Source organism: Malaclemys terrapin, chromosome 1 (assembly GCF_027887155.1).
Source record: "Malaclemys terrapin pileata isolate rMalTer1 chromosome 1, rMalTer1.hap1, whole genome shotgun sequence".
NCBI classification, from domain to species: Eukaryota; Metazoa; Chordata; order Testudines; family Emydidae; genus Malaclemys; species Malaclemys terrapin.
In genome coordinates this window covers 154,382,349-154,400,379 of record NC_071505.1, presented here as the reverse complement: position 1 = coordinate 154,400,379, position 18,031 = coordinate 154,382,349, and positions in this window count along the sequence as shown.

Here is an 18,031-nt window from a genome sequence, read left to right as displayed (position 1 = left end):
TACTTAGTGTCATTAACGTGGATTCAGTGGATCCACAGTTGCACATCTATCAGTTGAGTCAGCAGCACTGACTTCTGTGCATGTATCCCAATGTTGTGAGCACCACTCCATGTGCTGCACTGTGGATGATTCTGCTGAGTGGGAATGTACAGGTGTAACCTTCAACTAATGTTCCCAAAGTTCTGACCACAGGAGTGGCACTCAAAGCTGTCTGTTCATGAAAACTTTGACGCGTCTTCCAACCACTAAGAACTGGTGCAAAATTAAATGTTGTGATCTATGAACACTGACTATTAGATGCTGTAATTTTGGTCAAATATGCTCATATACATAGGACTGGCTGGCGCAGAGGATTTTATAATGGGGTATACACCCCAGGGCAGTAGTGACTGAAAGTGGTAACCATCTGATGGCTGTTTAGCTTATGTAAAAATAGTTTAGTGATCTCAGTCCAGTTCCCAGTGGAAAAGTGCCTCTGTCACAAAATCCAGGCTTGGTTATGTCCAAGTTTTTAGTCCAGTTAGGGAATACAGTTAAGGCCCCATCTATGCTAACAAGATGGGTAACTGGATTGCATGTGTGTTGTGATTGAGATTGATGGGGCCATTCATTAGCGGTGGTGGAAGGAATTCTTGATCAGGCTTGTTTGGCTAGAGGTTGGTTACATTCAGTGCTCATGGGGCCACGGCCTGAGGTCTGGGCTTGTTTTCTTTAACAGGATCTCACAGCCACTATTTTAGAATTTTTTTTTTTTTTTTTTTTTTTTTAAATTCAGATCAAAAATACCTCCACCCCAGTAAGCTTGACCCTCCATCTGGTGTATTATATACATCTGATCTAGGTCTAACTTAGGTTGTAAACTTCTTGGGTCAGGGACTGTGTTGTCTTTTATGTCTGTAAAACCCTAAGCACATGATGGTGCCCAGCATTCCCATGGGAGTCAGGGGAAAGAGGCAATTGCAGCAGTTAGTGATTTGGTGATTGGTGCTGTATAAATATCTTAGTCTCTTACTCAATAGAACAGGAAAAATATGATGTAAAGACAGAATGAAATAAAAGATTAAAAGAAATAGGACAGCATATTAAGGGTCTGCTCTGTGGTGGTTGCTTTAGTTTTCCCATCACCCATCCTGCATGCCACCTGTGCGCTGTTCCCCAATTCAGTTCTAGCCTGGAGCATATTCTCTTCTCACTTTGAATATTGGCTGTAATGGTTTTAAAGGTACAATACTTAAATTTCTATATCTACACAATTTGCTTTAGTTTTAACACATTTCCCTAGCACAGGGATCTCAAAGTACTTTACTAGCATCTATTAACTAAGTTCTTAGCCCCAGCATGAGGCGTTATTAATTAACTATATAATGATAAACCCTTCAGTATTTATAATTTGTGAGGGATTTTAAATGCATACACATTCTGAAAACTGGAGGAACATTGAGGCCTGGTTCATATTGGAAAGGTTGCGCAATGAAATCAGTGTAAAAGTAAGTTATTGAATTAAGCTAAACTGGTTTTAAGTGAGGCTTAACCTGGCTTCAATACATCTAGGGGTTTGCACTTGTGTAAATCCATTTTAAATTGATTTAGTTAAATAGGTGCAGATTGTCTAATATAGATACTTTACTTTAAAATTAAGGGCTTATCAGTTTGTTTTACATTAGATCACCCCCCCCCCATCTCTCTAATATGTCACAACCCCAGGTCAAAACAGCCCTCCCCTCTTCCCCCCAACACTGGGGGAAAACTGATTTAACTCTGTAATTTGAGGATCAGGCCCATAGCTAGCGCTGTTGTTTTTGAAGTTCTTCATATCCTAGTTCTATCAAGGCTGGTAGAATAAAGGTTTCAGACCTGCTTCTATCTCTGAGTGTAGCGCATGCACCCTTGAGCTTATTTTAGTATCTGGCTGTTTCAGCTGAAGGCCCAGCTTTGCCAAGTGTCATCAATATTTGTCAGAATCTCTGCTACCACCCTTCCTGCATGACAATGATTACAAACTAATGATATTTTACTTATCTGTCTAACAAAACCCAACCCTCTCCCTTGGCAAATGAGAGAATAGAACAATTGCAATATATTTGTCAGAGACTTGGGTTGAATTTCCTACTCTGCAACTTATTTTATTTGCCAGTGAAGATTTCCTGCATGTAGAGTGCTGTAATAGAAACATAGGATACAGTCCTGATATATTAATGACTCCCTAAATTGTTTTTATGGGGCTTCGCAGATTCTTGCAGTGTTACCAGGAAGTGGAATGTAGCAGTTTTGTTTTTTGTGGGGGAGGGGGATTCTGGCCCCCAGGAATTCCTGCTGATCCAGTGACATTTATGGATACCTGCAAACATCAGCAGAGTGGCCCTCATTACAGATCTGTCCAGCTGGGGCCCACTCGCACTGAAGTTGGGTTAGATATTAGGAAAAACTTTGTCACTAGGAGGGTGGTGAAGCACTGGAATGAGTTACCTAGGGAGGTGGTGGAATCTCCCTCCTTAGAGGTTTTTAAGGTCAGGCTTGACAAAGCCCTGGCTGGGATGAGTTAGTTGGGGATTGGTCCTGCTTTGAGCAGGGGGTTGGACTAGATGACCTCCTGAGGTCCCTTCCAACCCTGATATTCTATGATTTTAAGTTTCTTTGAGAGACCCCAAACTGATTGTAAGTTCTATGAATAGGTTTTACCAACCCAGTAACAAATGTGAACTCCTGAAGCACTAGAAGAGTCTTACCATGGAGTCACAGTTAGACTGGAATGCCCAAGGGGACTACCTTGTCACCCAGGCAAGCTGGACTTGGTGTATAGCAACCATTTATCACTAAAGATCACAAAATATTCACGTTACTCCCAGTTCCAGGAGACCAGTCACTTACCCCAGATCAGTTTGTACCTGAGATCTCACACCAAAGATAATGCTTGTAGTTTACTACAGGATTGGCTATCTACAGATTTATTAACTAAGAAAAGAAGTAAGTTATTACAGAGCTAAAGCAGGCAAGCATATATACACAAATGAGTTGCAGTCTATGGGTTTTGAAAGGTGACAGAGTTATAGTAATCTGTCGGCTCTGAATGCCTTTTAGGCCTAACTCAAGTTGACCCTGGGATCTCTGCTTCTGTTGCATAGCTCCTTGGCCCCGTGAGAATCCAAACAGCAAAAAAGATGAAAAACATTTCTTGTTTTTATTTTCTTCTTCCAGAACTCAAGCCGCTTCATGGGTGCAAGGGGGCAATTAACCAAGTCTTTGTATTGTGATGTCCCACAATGGCTCACTTAGTTTTAATAACCCTTCTTGATGGGCAGGAGACAATCCCTCCTGACTGGGTTCACAATTTCAGAGCAAACATTTTTTAGTTATACAGCAAAACATTAAATATTACCGTATAGCAGGTGATAAAGAAATTATAATTGAGATTAATGCATGCAACAACGTAGAAGTATTTCATAAAGTCTAAACACATTGTTATAAGTCCAATACCCATCTTAACTATCCTAACACATAGGTGAAATTGACTGGCTTCCAGCAATGAGTTTGTCAGTGTTTGGCTGAGTCCTAAAGCCTTGGCAAGAGCTGTCACCTAGTCTGCCAGAATCGCAGCCAGCTCTGTTACGGACTGTGACTTTAAGTTAAGTGTCCATGTATTTTGGGTGCTGATCTTGACCCTGATTTTCAGCAATGCTGAGCAGCCAGAGTTCCAGGTAATGGCAGCAGGAGTTGTGTGTGCTCAGCACCTCTGCCAATCAAGTCCTCAGTGTCTCAAATTAGACATTCACAAATGAAGGCACCCAAAATCCGAGTCCTCTCTTTTGAAAATGTTAGTCTTGGTCTCTGTCCTAGTTCTCCCATTTTAAAAATGGGGACACTAAATCGATAGGGGTCAAAACCCACACCCTTGATGTGAACATCTCTGAACTCCAGGGGTGTTTGACATTTTAGTTCAAGATTTGGATTCAAATTTTGCAAATGGCTCCAATCTCTGTCACAGACACTGGATCCAAACACTTCTAAACTTTGGCATCCAGACCCACATTTTACCGCCTTAACCTCTCTCTTAGAATAATAATAATAACTTTTCTCTCAGCTGGTTGTGAGATAGGAGCACAGGGGTGGGAATCAGGAGACTTGGATTCTAATCCTTGTTTTGCCATTGACTCTGGCTTTAGCTTCACTCTGACCTGCTAACACATGTTAAAACAACAACTGCCTTGGCAACACTAGAATTTTAATACATTAGCTAATACAAGGTGTGTGTTTAAAAAAACAAACCAACCCTTTCCTTCTCCCCTCTCCCCCGCCTCCCCCCCCCCCCCCCCACATGACCTTGGATGTTACTTCTCCTCTGTGACTCAGGTTCTATGTTGGTAAAATGTAGTAAATAATATTTTTCCTTTGTAAAGTGTTTTGAGATCTACAGTTGAAAAGACCCTGTATAAATTCTAGGTATTACTGGTCTTCACAAAGAGTTCTGAAGATGCAAAGTGCAAAGTTTTCTCTGATAAAGGAGTAAAACATTTATAAGAATGAACTATCCATGGCACCCAACCCATTCTCTGTGTGCAGCTGTTAAACCAGCTGCTCCTAGACAACCCTTATCTGATTTGTTTATTTTACATTCTTCTGGTTGGTTGGTTTTTGATGCTTAATTCCATGTTATTGTTTGAAGATCTCAGGACTCTCCAACACCAAACTCCCCATCCTGGGGAGAAAGGGGCCAAATCCATTAATGATATAACCACATTGAAGCTGTCCGTCGGTTCATTGTTTTGATTCCACTCCAGTGCTTGTTTCTCTGGTTCCTCTGTAATATTCCTGGGCTTTGAAGTTTCAGTTTCAATAACATTATTTGCAGGGCAAGGTAGACAAGCAGTGCCATGGTTAATACATCAAGTACCTAGATACCATGGTGATAGGGGATCAAAGTGTCTGTGTCTAGGAGCAATTTCGTATTTGCATTGTGATTGATATGCTAAAACCCGATGGGGAGGAATGGCGAGTACCTCCTTCGCTTTGTTTCTTGATGCTGATGATGAGCATCTCCAAAGCTAGGTTAACAAGGCAGCAGTGCCTTTGTTTAAACAACAGAATCTGCCTGTACAAGTAGAAAAGGCTAGAAAAGGCAGTTTTATTAAACGAACGCTTAGTATGTATAGAAAACACAAACAAATAACATGTTAAGGGCAATTAGATTGCAGCAAATCCTTGATTATATGTTTTAGTTCCACTCAAGTTACTGAGCTCACTGCAGGAGTAGTTGGGTGAAATTCTATGGCCTGTGTTACACAAGTCAGACTAGATGATCTAATGGTCCCTTCTGACTTTAAAATCTGCTTCTTCCAAAAGCTTTCCATGGAACTGTATTTGCACCGGACAATACACCTCTTCACCTCCCCTTCCTTCCCTGCCTCCATTTTTCAGATTTTCTTCTTTTCCCTGGCACACAAGTATGAGCTGGGGTGATCAGATGTAAAGAGGTTCATGAGAATGGTGAATAGAATGTAGGGTACAATCCTGCACTGGCCAAAGGGGTGGTCTAGCTACTTCTTTTTCCCCCGTCTCTGATTAGGGATCTGAGGGGCTACCGTCACTTAGGCTAGGTCTATACTACCCGCCTGAATCAGCGGGTAGAAATCGACCTCTCGGGGATCGATTTATCGCGTCCCGACAATCGATCCCCGAATCGGCGCTCTAACTCCACCAGCGGAGGTGGTAGTAAGCGCCGCCAACAAAAAGCCTCAGAAGTCGATTTTGCCGCCGTCCTCACAGCGGGGTAAGTCGGCTGCGATATGTCGAAATCAGCTACGCTATTCACGTAGCTGAATTTGCATATCTTAAATCGACTCCCCCCTGTAGTGTAGATGTACCCTTAGATAACCATTCTGTGATACTGAGGCAGGCAGATCCCAGTTGTGGAATGGGGAATGCACGGCAGGCCAGATGGCAACATAGGGTTTATAGTTAACTTCCAAGTTGTGCTGTTTGTTTGGTTGTGTTCAGTAGCTGATGTTTATTTTCATCCCCTTGTACAATATTCTTATTGTCTGTTGCAAAGCGTGGTAGGACAGGGTGGATGAAGATTATAGTGGGGCTGCAGCCACAAAAAACAGTCACCACCCACAGAACCCCCCCAAAAAAAAAGTCTTCCGCTCTGAGTCTCTGTCCATGTGTGCTGTGAATGTAGGCTGAGAGGCCCTGTCTGCAGTGTAAATAGAACAGTCAGAGGGCCTGGTTATAAGCTATAGTCCACAACCCAGTTATAAGCAATAATGTAGTTTTCTTCATTGTCGTCCTAACCAGGTTAAGGCCATGGGCTCTCTCTATCATAAAGTCCACTTCCTTGGTTATAACTATAGTGTAGACAGGACCTGAGGTGGAATGGAGTCATGACACAATCTGAAGTATTTGGGAACTAAGATTCCCAGGATCCATGGCACATGAGGAGAAGGATGGTCTAAAGCACTATTGGGGTTCTATTCCTGGCACTTCCATGATCTCAGAGGAGGTGGGAGGAAGACCAGTTGACAGTTTCTGGGTAAAAATACAAGTGGCAAAAAACAGAAGTGATGTCATGGTAGAAGTTTACCACAGACCACCAAATCATAAGAGGATGTGGATTTCGAGAATACACAACAGAAATATTGAAAACACAAGACCTGGTAGTAATGGGGGACTTTAGCTACCCAGACATCTTTCAGGAAAATAATAAAGCAAAACACACAATTTGCAGTAGGTTCCTAGAATGTGACATATTGAACAACTTTGAGACAAAAAATGGATGAAGTAACCAGGGGGCCAGCCATTTTAGACTTGATTCTGACCAACAGGGAGAAATTGGCAGCAAATCTGAAGGTGGAAGGCAAAGTGGATGAAGAGATAATCATGAAATCTATCACTTCATTCTAAGAAAAAGAAAGTATGAGAGCAGCAGAATAAGGATAATAGACTTCACAAAGGCAGACTTTAACAGACTCAGAATTGGTAGGTAAGGTCCAGTGGGAAGAAAAATGATGGGGGGGAGGAGCTCAGGAGAGCTGGCAGTTTTTCAAGGAGAAGATATTAAAGGCACAACTGCAAACTATCCTGATGTGAAAAAGAGATAGGAAGACTAGTATGAGGTCAGCATGGCTCATCGGGAGCTCTTTCGTGACCTGAAAATCAAAAGGGAGCCCTACAAAAAGTGGAAACATGGAAAAATTGCTAAGGGAGAGTGCAAAAGACTAGCACAAGCATTTAGGGACAAAATCAGAAAGGCTAAGGCACCTTCCAAAGGATATAAAGGGCAATATGAAGATGCTCTCTAAATGCATTAGGGGCAAAAGAAAGATGGAGAGTGCAGGTCCTGTACTGAGCTGGAAAGGAGAGCTAATATCTGATGACATTAAGGAGGCTGGGGTGTTTAATGCATATTTTGCTTTAGTCTTCATTAAAAAGGTGACTGTGACTAGGTACTCAAAACAGTTAGGGTGACCAGATAGCAAGTGTAAAAAATCGGGACAGGGGGTGGAGGGGTAATAGGTGCCTATAAAATCGGGACATCTGGTCACCCGACACACAATTAATATTAACAAGGGGAAAGGAATGCAATCCAAAACAGGGAAAGAACAGGTTAAAGAATATCTAGATAAGTTAGATGTATTCAAATTCTCAGGGCCTGATAAAATTTATTTTAGGGTACTTCAGGAACTAGCTGAAATTATCCTGGAACTGTTACCAATTATCTTTAATAACTTATGAAGGATGGGTGAAGTCCCAGAGGACTGGAGAAGGGCAAACATTGTATCTGCCATTAAAAAGGGGAACAAAGAGGACCTCGGGAATTATAGACTGGTCAACCTAAGTTCAATACCTGGAAAGATGCTTGCAAATTCATTATTTAATATTTGTTCCAGTACCTGGAGAATAATAGGGTTATGGCAAATCCATGCTGGCTATTCCTTATAACAAATCATGCCAAACTAACCTAATTTCCTTCTTTGACAGGGTTATTGGCCTACTGGATGAGGGGGAAGAAGTAACCATGAGACATTGTGATTTTTTTAGTAAGGCTTTTGATGCAGTCCCATGTGACATTCTCATGAGCAAACTAGGGAAATGTGGTCTAAATGAAATTACTATAAGGTGTGTACACAACTGGTTGAAAGACCATGCTCAGAGTAGTTGTCAATGGTTCGTTGTCAAACTGGGAGTGTGTAGTGAGGTCCCACAGGGGTTGGACCTGGGTGCAGTATTAGTCAATATTTTCATTAGTGACTTACATAATGGAATGGAGAGTGCTTATAAAATCTGCAGATGTGACACCAAGCTGGGAGAGGTTGCAGGTACTTTGGAGGACAGAATTAAAATTCAAAATGACCTTGACCAATTGGAGAATTGGTTGGAAATCAACAAGATGAAATTCAATAAAGTGAAAATCTGTACTTAGAAAAAAATCAAATGCCCAACTACAAAATGGGGAGTAACTGGCTAGCTAGTAGTACTGCAGGAAAGTATCTGGGGAGTTATAGTGGATCACAAATTGAATACAAATCAACAATATGATGCAGCTGCAAAAAAAGTCCAATATCATTCTGGGGGTATATTAACAGGAGAGTCAAATGTCAGATACAGGAGGTAATTGTCCTACTCTACTTGGCACTGATGAGGCCTCCTCTGAATCATTGTGTCCAGTTCTGAGCACTACACTTTTAGGAGAGATGTGGACAAATTGGAGAGAGTCCAGAGGAGAGCAACAAAAATGATAAAAGGTTTACAAACCTGACCTATGAGGAAAGGTTAAAATAAATGGGCATGTTTAGTCTTGAGAAAAGAAGACAAGGGGGTAACCTGATAACAGTTGATAAATATATTAAGAGCTGTTATAAGAGGACGGGATCAATTGTTCTCCATTTCCACTGAAGATAGAAGTAGTAATGGACTTAAAATCTCTTTTGCTGCGGGTTAAGTTACATATTAGGAAAATCTTTTTAATGATGAAGGGTGTTTAAACTCTGGAATAGGCTTCCAGGGAGTTTGTGCGATCCTCATCATTGGAGGTTTTTAAGAACAGGTTGGACAAACACCTGTTGGGGATGGTCTAGGTTTACTTTGTCCTGCTTCGGCATTGGGGGGGTGGGGGGTGGGTGCTGGACTTTGACCTTCTGAGGTCCCTTCCAGGCCTACATTCTATGATCTTGATGTATGACCCTACATAAGTCATGCCCCTTTTGTGGGTCTGTTTCTCCCACTGATAATGTGGAGATACCTCCCCACGTTACAGTGGTGGGGTTGGAAGGCTGACTTAACTAATATTAAGTGCTTTGGTAACCTTGGATGGAAGGCACTAAAGAGGAACAAAACTATATATTTACCTCTCCTCTTCTCCTTCCTGCTGTTCCTGGGTCCTGTAGCAGCACCATTCAGCCAGCTGCAATCAGCTGTGTGGGGCTCTGGCTGAAGCTCTGTTTTCTGCTGCCTCCCAAGAATCATGTGGCAATTCTCATCTGGTCACACACTACTATGATCTGGCCTGTGAGTGAACTCTGGCTTCTGTTCCCATTGCTTTCATCATTTTGCTGTGTCCCTCGGTTCCCATATCCATTTAAAGGGGACAATATCTCTTATCCACCTTTTAAAAGCACTTTGAAATGTGTAAGTATATTGTGAACAGATCTGGGTGGCTTTCCAGTGTCAGTACAACCTCTGGGTGTAACAGGAACTGAAACACGCTTTGGCAGATTCTTGGGAACTTGATCTCTGAGAGATAAGCACAGAACTGAACTAACAGTGATTTTTTGGGTGCTCTAGAATTTTTTCAGTCCGAAGTGGTCAGAGGCTCCCTGCCCCTATGTGGTGCATATCTCTCAGTATAAACACATTTATTCTGAGTCATAGACACCCAGTGGACTTGGGCCAGGGCTGGAGTGAGAAGCTATTTTAATAGCTAACAGAGTGGAGTCAAAAAAGAGGGAGACCTGCTGAATGTGCGTTTTCCAGGAGACTAACTAATGTTAGTTGAGAGAACCACTTGGAAAAGGGTTAACTTCAATTTATATAGGAAATATGGCCAGCTACTCATCACAGGAATGCAGCATCCCAAACCATCCAAGTGGCCAAACATTTACCAGGTCTTAAGTCTTCCCTCAAAAAAGGGGGGTGGGGGGGAAATGCATCTTAATTTCTCAGTATTCTCTCACCAACAGAGCTGAGGAAAGTTCTTTTACAAAAGTATTAGTTTGATTTTAGTGAGCTCTCGCACTATGGATCACGCTAGCCTGGTGGCAAAAGGGTCCCTTCTGTGCCATATGGGTGTCATGTATATGCCAGTCTCTAGTCGACATCTAATGTTACGTTGGTTAGCATGCATTATTTAATGTTGCTGTTAACACTGGAACAAGTGCTCAAATACCATGGTGATAGGTGTGGTATGAAAGCCTAGATAGGTGCCACACCCATCAAATAAGGCATCCCAGCTATGTGCTTGTTGTAGCTACCAAAATGGAGACGGTAACATTCTGGATGAGTGCTGGCGCTCCTAAAAGTGGGATACACGTTGCATTGGGTGCTTGCGTCAATCACTAGCAGTGTGGCTCTGCCAGGAGAAGGAAAGGTGAAAGCTGTAGTGTAGACAAGGTGTAAAGGCTTTTAACACTCTCATCTCATTTCATGGTGATTTAAAAAAAAAATCTGAGACCTCCTTACACTATCACCAGTGGAGCTGCACTGATGGAGAATCGTGGGTCAAAGTGTAGATTCAGTCAGTAACTGTAGATGAATTTATTGCATAAATGTAGAAGTGTAGTCATTGGTTAAAGCAGAGATTCTAATGTGCTCTGCCACTGACTTGCTCGGTAGCCTTGGGAAAAGTCACTTAATCTCTCTGCCTCAATTTACCAACTACAAAATTAGTATTATAATAACGATTAGCCAGGGATATTTTGAAGTTGTTTGAAGTGCTCTGAGCTTCAGGTAACAGTAGTAGCTTTGTAAGGACAAATAGTATCTGATTGCAGATAACCGCTGCTTTCCCTAAAGGGATTTTAAAAAAAAGTAAGGAATCCTCTCAAATCCCCTGCCTGGAGTTGAGCAAGCCCTCAATTATGCCTGTCCAGGCTCTGCTTCAACATGCAGCAGAACTGATTTGCATTTGGTAGTTCACCCCTAGCCTCCTTCCTGAAAGCAAAATAACAGGCAAAATTCTCATTTAGTTCAATCCCAGTCTTGGTCCACACGCTACACCCTCCATTGTATAAATGTAAGGAACCAAGTTTCAAATAGAAAAAGTTAAATGCAAGAATAGAATTTGCCTAGCACAATGGGGCCTTGATCTGGCTGAGGCCTCCAGATGCCACTGCAATCTAAATGACTGCAAGGCATGTCCCATGTAAATGACAGCAGCAGGTCAATACCATTTGCTTGATTCCTCTGCTGCATCCTCATTAAACTCATGACTGAAGGGTTTATTAATAAGATCTAGTTCCTTCTGCCTCCAGGTTATTGGTTCTTATTCAGCTCTGGTTGGGAGTGCCTGAAAGTCATCCCCATGGTGACCCCTGTGAAATGAAGTGGTCTCAGTCCAATTCATAGTGGGCAGGTATCCAGGTAAAGAAAAACCCACCACCACGCAACTGGCACTAATCGGCTCTGTTGCTAGCTGTCTCAGCAGAGAGGCCGAGGAGGAACTGAATGGACCACAGAGACTGTCTATGGGCTAAGTTTTCAATGGTATTGAAGCACCTAAAGATACAGTTAGTGCCAAGTGGGATTAGGTGCCTAACCTGCTTCGATACTTTTGAAAATCCCACCAGGCACCAAGCTGTATCTCTAGGTGCCTCAGTATCTTTGAAAATCTGGCCCTATTTGCATATTCCATGCACTCCTTCAGAACTGAGATGAGGCCACTTGTCAACAGGTGTTGTGTGTGAGGAAACGACCACTGCCTGAGCCATAGTGCATAGAGAACTTCAATCCCGTGGCCTGTCAACTCATCACCTTCCATCAACACCAAATCCACTTCAGAGAAATGTAGCCAAGGCTACGTCCAGAGTGCAAGCAGGGGTGCAACTGCAGCTCAAGCAGACCTACCTGAGGTAGCTTTAATCTCCTTACTCAGGTCCCAGAGTAGTGAAGCCACAGCAATGCACGCTTCTGCGCAGGCTGTATGAACCCTGGGTAATTATTTGCTGGAGTAGCCTGAGCTGAAGTGCTTGCTGCTTATGGCTTCACCAGTCTGGTACCTGAGCTAGCAAAATTTAAAGCTAGCTTGGGTATGTCTACGTGAGCTGCAGTCAGACCCCATGATTGCAGTCTAGACATGCTCCGAGACACATCATCTCATGCTGCCGCCAAGAGGATCCTAAGACGTGCTGCCCTATGGGAACTAGATGATGACATCTCAAGAGGCAGGCAGTCCAGTCAAATCTTACTGCCTTCTCTCTTCTTCACCCCCTCCCCCCCCAGCTCCTCCACCAGGGTGTCAAGCAACTCAGATCATTAAAGAATGGCATGGGAATCCGGCTAATGAGACAGACAGAGTCAAAGCCAGCTTTCTGTTCTGCAGCATTCTCAGAGTTCACAAGCTAAGAACTGGGAGCTCTTCTTTCTTACCATGGGTAGAACTGAAAATAAAGCTTTTTAACTATAATTGGCATTCTTCTTAACCTCCTGCTGCTGGTGTCCAGCCTGCTGGGAGGAAAAAATCTCTGAAAGGGTTTGTAAATCACATTGCCATCCTACTGTGCTCCTGACTGAACAATTACAAGAGGTTTAGAGACAAGTTGTGCCCTGATTTACCCCTCCCATCCCCAGTCCCTGTGTGGGCTGCTTGGATAAGTCAGCGCCTGATAGCTAATGACAGAAACCATTCTCCCCCCACACACTTTTTTTTAACCTCTGTTAGATCAGGTTTCAGAGGTTTATTTTAGTTTTTTGTTCCCAAATTTAAGTGGTTTAGTGCTGGTGAAAGGAGTCAGATTGATGGTCCCTGGAAACTGGAGTCTTCTGTACATAACCACATAGGCAGCAGCAAGGCAGACTTCCTCTAATCTTTCTGCTGCTGGTGTGCCTCACCACGACACTCCATTTAGGAGTGAGCGAGGAGTTTAGTCTCCATGTGCCAGCCAGTCTTAGTTGTCTCCGCAGCAAAAATCAAACATGGAGGCAGGGGTGCTGGACCAATTTGTATAGTGAGGGTGCTGAGAGCCATTGACCCAAACTAAACCCTGTATATAAAGGAAACCACTTCAAGCCAGGGGGTGTGGCAGCACCCCTGGTACCCATAGTTCCAGCATCTATGCATGGAGGCTAATTAGTGTCTGCAGTGGGGTTTGTGGTGAAGCCTTTTATCCTGTAGGAATTGAACTGAGATCCACCATTTATGCCACATAGACTTCAGATGGTACGGTTTCTACCAAATCTGGGATGAATTTGAACCAATGCACTAGAAGTGAAAGTCTCTTTCTGCAGCCTCCTTGCCATTATTTATATAGTTCATATGGTGATTGTTTAAGTTATCAATCAGTATGTTGGCTGCCATCCTCACAGAGGCTCCAGAATGCCAGCTGTAATGAAATGCATTGTATTTTTCCCAGTTTCATACTTTATTCCTTGGGAGACATGCTTTTCCCTGAGGGATATTCACTTTCTGATGGCCAAGCAAAATGGGATGGGTTTCCTATATTTTTATCCAACTATTTTCAGTGAGGAGGCAAAAATCCTATTTTCCTGCATTGTCAAAAAAAGAATCCGTCTGGAGAAACGGCTTATTTACTACATCCTAGTTTTCTATTGCGTTGATCAGAATGTTGTTTGGGGAGGGAGGTGGGGTGGGGGTGGGGGTGGGGGGACAGCCAAAGGAACAATACCCAGTCCCAGTGACGTAGCCTGGTTATTTAACATCCAGCAGTGAATCTCTCTCCTGTTCCATACAGTGCTATTGCATCCCCAAAATCCTGCCTGCCCACCCACAACACGCTCATACTTTCCAGAGCTGTGAATTCTGCACCCTCCTGTTCTGTGCTGAATTGGAAACCGAAGCCTGAACAGTTCTGCCCAGCTGAGCCAATACACCTGACTCTGCTGAGACTGGCCTAAGCTAGGAGTAAGTCAACGGTATTACATAGGTGTAAAATTGGCATAAGCAAGAGGAGAACTGGGTTCCTTGATGGTTTTCTGCTGATCTAATTACCAGTTGCCACCTCCCTGCTTTGATGCCTGGAGCTTGGAGAGGCACTTTTAATAAACCTACATAAATAAAATCTCTGTGCTCAGAGGACTAAATGCATGTCTGTGGGCCTGGTTCTCAGATATGCCATTCCTGTGCTTGGGACAGGAATGGGGAGCAAAGATTGTGGGTATTTTTTTAAGCCACTTTTGCGCACTCTGTATTCTGGGGCTATGCAGACCTGCCCGTACCCTGATGTAATTTAAAGCAGCTTCTGTCCTGCTCCAAAACATATGCTCTGCTTCTCATGGACCCTTATGGGTCCCAGAGGCAGAGAATCAGGGAACAGTCGCAGTGCAGTGTGGTGCAGACATGATGCTCCTTACACCTAGGGCTGATGTAGAGTCTATATGCCAGCTTTACACTGACTGGGGTGCAAGGGACATTCTCAGGGGCCATTTCTAGCCACCCTGTGGCTACTTTATGCTGCTGGTGTGGTGTAAAATGCCTCAGTGTCACTGAGAATCAGGCCCTGTGTCTCCCTAGTTTTTCCTGGGAGAATGAACACCGCACATGTGGCTTGTGGCCTTTTGCACTGTGGTGGCTCTGATTGGCCCCCTTTGTTTCTTTCTCTCACCTGCTTTGTGTGGTGTGGGCATGGGTGCCAGGCTTCTGAGCAGCTGCCCCTTCCTGCTCTAGGCCTGCCAGACAGATGAGACCCGGCCCTGCCTGTTTGCAGCAGCAGCCCACGAATGGTAACTACTTAAGGGCATTTTCCGCACTTTCATCTTTTAAGTAGTGCTTGTTCTAGCAGTTTGAGGTTCCACCTTAGCCTGCTCCCCTCTCCCGTCCATCCTTTCAGACTTAGGGCTTGGCTACACTGGCGCTTTACAGCGCTGCAACTTTCTCGCTCGGGTGTGAAACAGCCCCCTGAGCGCAGCAAGTTACAGCGCTGTAAAGCACCAGTATAAACAGTGCCCCAGCATTGGGAGCTGTGCTCCCAGCGCTGTAAATTAATCCCCTCGTGGAGGTGGAGTACCTGCAGCGCTCTCCCAGCGCCGGCACGCGACCACACTCGCACTTCAAAGCGCTGATGCGGGAGCGCTCCTGTGGCAGCGCTTTGAAGTTTTGAGCGTAGCCACGGCCTTAGAGTGTAATGCAAGTTATTTGCAGACCTGGAGAAGAACTCTGTAAGCTCAAAAGCGTGTCTTTTTCACCAATAGAAGTTGGGCCAATCAAAGATATTACCTCACCAGCCTCACTTCAGTGCAAGTTACTTGGGTTTCTGTGGGCGGGAGTTAGCCAGGTGGCAAAACTACCCCCATTTCCTCCAGCAGTAAAATCCACATTGCTTCCTCACTGAGAGCAAGGCACTTTCCCTGCCCAAAGGGTAGAATAATCACCTCTCTGGGCAAAACTCTGCTTCTCCCCACTCCCACCTCTCACTGCAGGACAACTTGTACCATCTCCTCAAGAGAGAACAACTCTTGAATCCCTTCTCCTCTCTCACGGCAAGAAGATGCCTCACCTCAGCCCTCTCCCTTCACCCCATTCAAATAAGAAACAAATTCTCATGAAACAGAGTAAATCCCATCCTGCTAACTCATTCTTCCCTAGGTAGTGTGGAAGTGGGTTTCCAAAACTCCTTCCTCCTGCAGCTAAACTTGTAGACATGGTGGATATCTTTGCACTTTTTGTCCTCAGCATTTTCAAAGGTCATTGTAGGCTCTTATCGCTCTTTTGAAAATCAGATCATATAGTTGTGTGCTCAGACTGTCTGGGCAAAATCTGAATGGCCAGGCAGGGGACGGGTGAAGTTGTACCTAACTTGGGCCCCCATTCTGCAAACATGGAAGCAGCTGCTTAACTTTACACAACAGTGATCCTGAACCCAATGGAACTATTCATGGATATAAACTTAAGCATGTGCATAAATGTTTGCAGGATTGGAGGCCTTGGAGCGAAAGTTAGATGTGTGCCTTTTGAAATTATGCAGTGGTGGTCCCAGGATATTAGAGACAAGCTTAAGAACTGTGTGGCTCAAAAGGTTTGCTTGTCTCTTACCAACAGAAGTTGGTCCAATACAAGATTCCTCACCCACCTGGCCTTTTGAAATGCATTCTGGGTAGTTTTGTTTCCCTTTGGTTCTAGGTTTGGGATATGCCATTATGGTTTCTACAGTCCTCCTTGATGCTGCTAAACTAACAAAGCTTTTCCTTGTAATAAGGCCTTGCTCTTGTATAGCATTTTTCAGAAGTAGATTTCAGTGTGCTTTACAGATAGGGAAACTGAGGCATGGGGCAGGGACATGATTTGTCCAAGGTCACTCAGCAGGCCAGTGGCTTTAGCTGGGAATGGAACCCAAGTATCCTGAATCCTAGTCCAGTGCTCTAACCAGTAGGCCAGATATGTACAGGGATGCTGTAATTACCCAAACCCAAGCATTACAAACACAGGAAATTCAGTTAAGGTTATTTAGAAGAAATCCAAACATGTTAAGGCATGAAATGTATATCTAAGGCACCCAAACCACCTTAACTCTGCCCACAGTGAGACTATGCAATAACCATGTTTATGATTAAGGGCTATTGGTATTTGTGGTTCCATAATAAGATTAAATTGATTTTTAATGACATGTTTAATTTTGATACTCTTCCCTTCCACCCACGGCATCACTAGAGGGCAGAGTTAAAGTTGGTTGGAGCAGGTGTGGGTGCTAGGTTATTGAGGCAACATATGAAGCACAGAATGCTGACTTGAGACTCTGGGACCCTGTGTCCTGTATCTGGGTCGGCCACTGGGTGAGTCACTTTACCTTTTTGTGCCTTTGTTTCCCCATCTATAAAATGGCCACAATGATATTGACCTCCTCTGTAAAGCATTTTGAGGCCTAAGGAGGAAAAGCTTGTATACAGAGCTAAGTGGTGGTGTTAGCTATCGGTAATACAGTAAAGGAGTGAGTATCCAGAGTGATGGGCCAGAAATTAATGCTTAGGTTTTGGTGGGGGGCCTGGCAATATTGAGTACAGGGCCAATTACTAAGGGAAGATAGTTGGCAGGAGTGTGGTGGTGTTCAGTAAATGGTGGGGTAGGCTATGGGTGAGCCAATGGTTATTGCTGGGCATGGATAGGTGACTGGCCTAGCATTGGGGTATGGGCAGTGATTGCTGGCCCTCACCTGCTCCATAGTGGTGCTTCTCTGTGAGGTATTGATCCGGTCTCCGCTTATAAGGACCCAGCAAGTTGCGATATGGCTTTGAAAAACAAACAAACAAAAAAAAAAATCTAGGCAGCAGCTGTGAGCAGCTCATTCTTCTCCCTGACTGTGCTTAGTTTGACCATGTGCTCTCCAGGGTCCCTGAGGGGGAAGAAAGAGGAAAATAGTGCATATGTTCCTGAAGGTCAAACTGGGAGGAAATACTCTGGCCGGGTCCTTGCTCTCACGCCTCAGATGGCATCCCCTTCCCCAATCTCTGCCCGATCACGACCATCCATTGGTCTGGTCTATTCATTGCAGACTCTACCCCCTGTAGGGTGACCAGATGTCCTGATTTTTGGGTCTTTTACTTATATAGGCTCCTATTACCCCCCACCCCGTCCCGATTTTTCACATTTGCTGTCTGGTCAACCTAACCCCCTGCCATACCTACCATCCTGTTGCAGACATTGTAGCTGGCACAGCCTCTTTCTCTCCCCCACCCCCAAAGCAGGGACCCATCCCTGCCCAGGGGCAGACTCTGCCTTTCTCCTCCTCCTAACAGGTGTTCCTAGCACAAACCCAGCATGGGGCATGTTGTTTGCATTAAATATGCAATAGCTGTGTTTACCCTTGAGTGAGCTGGAGCGCAGTGTAATTTTAGAATGGAGGGTAGGAAAGACCGATGGGAGGAGAAACCAAGA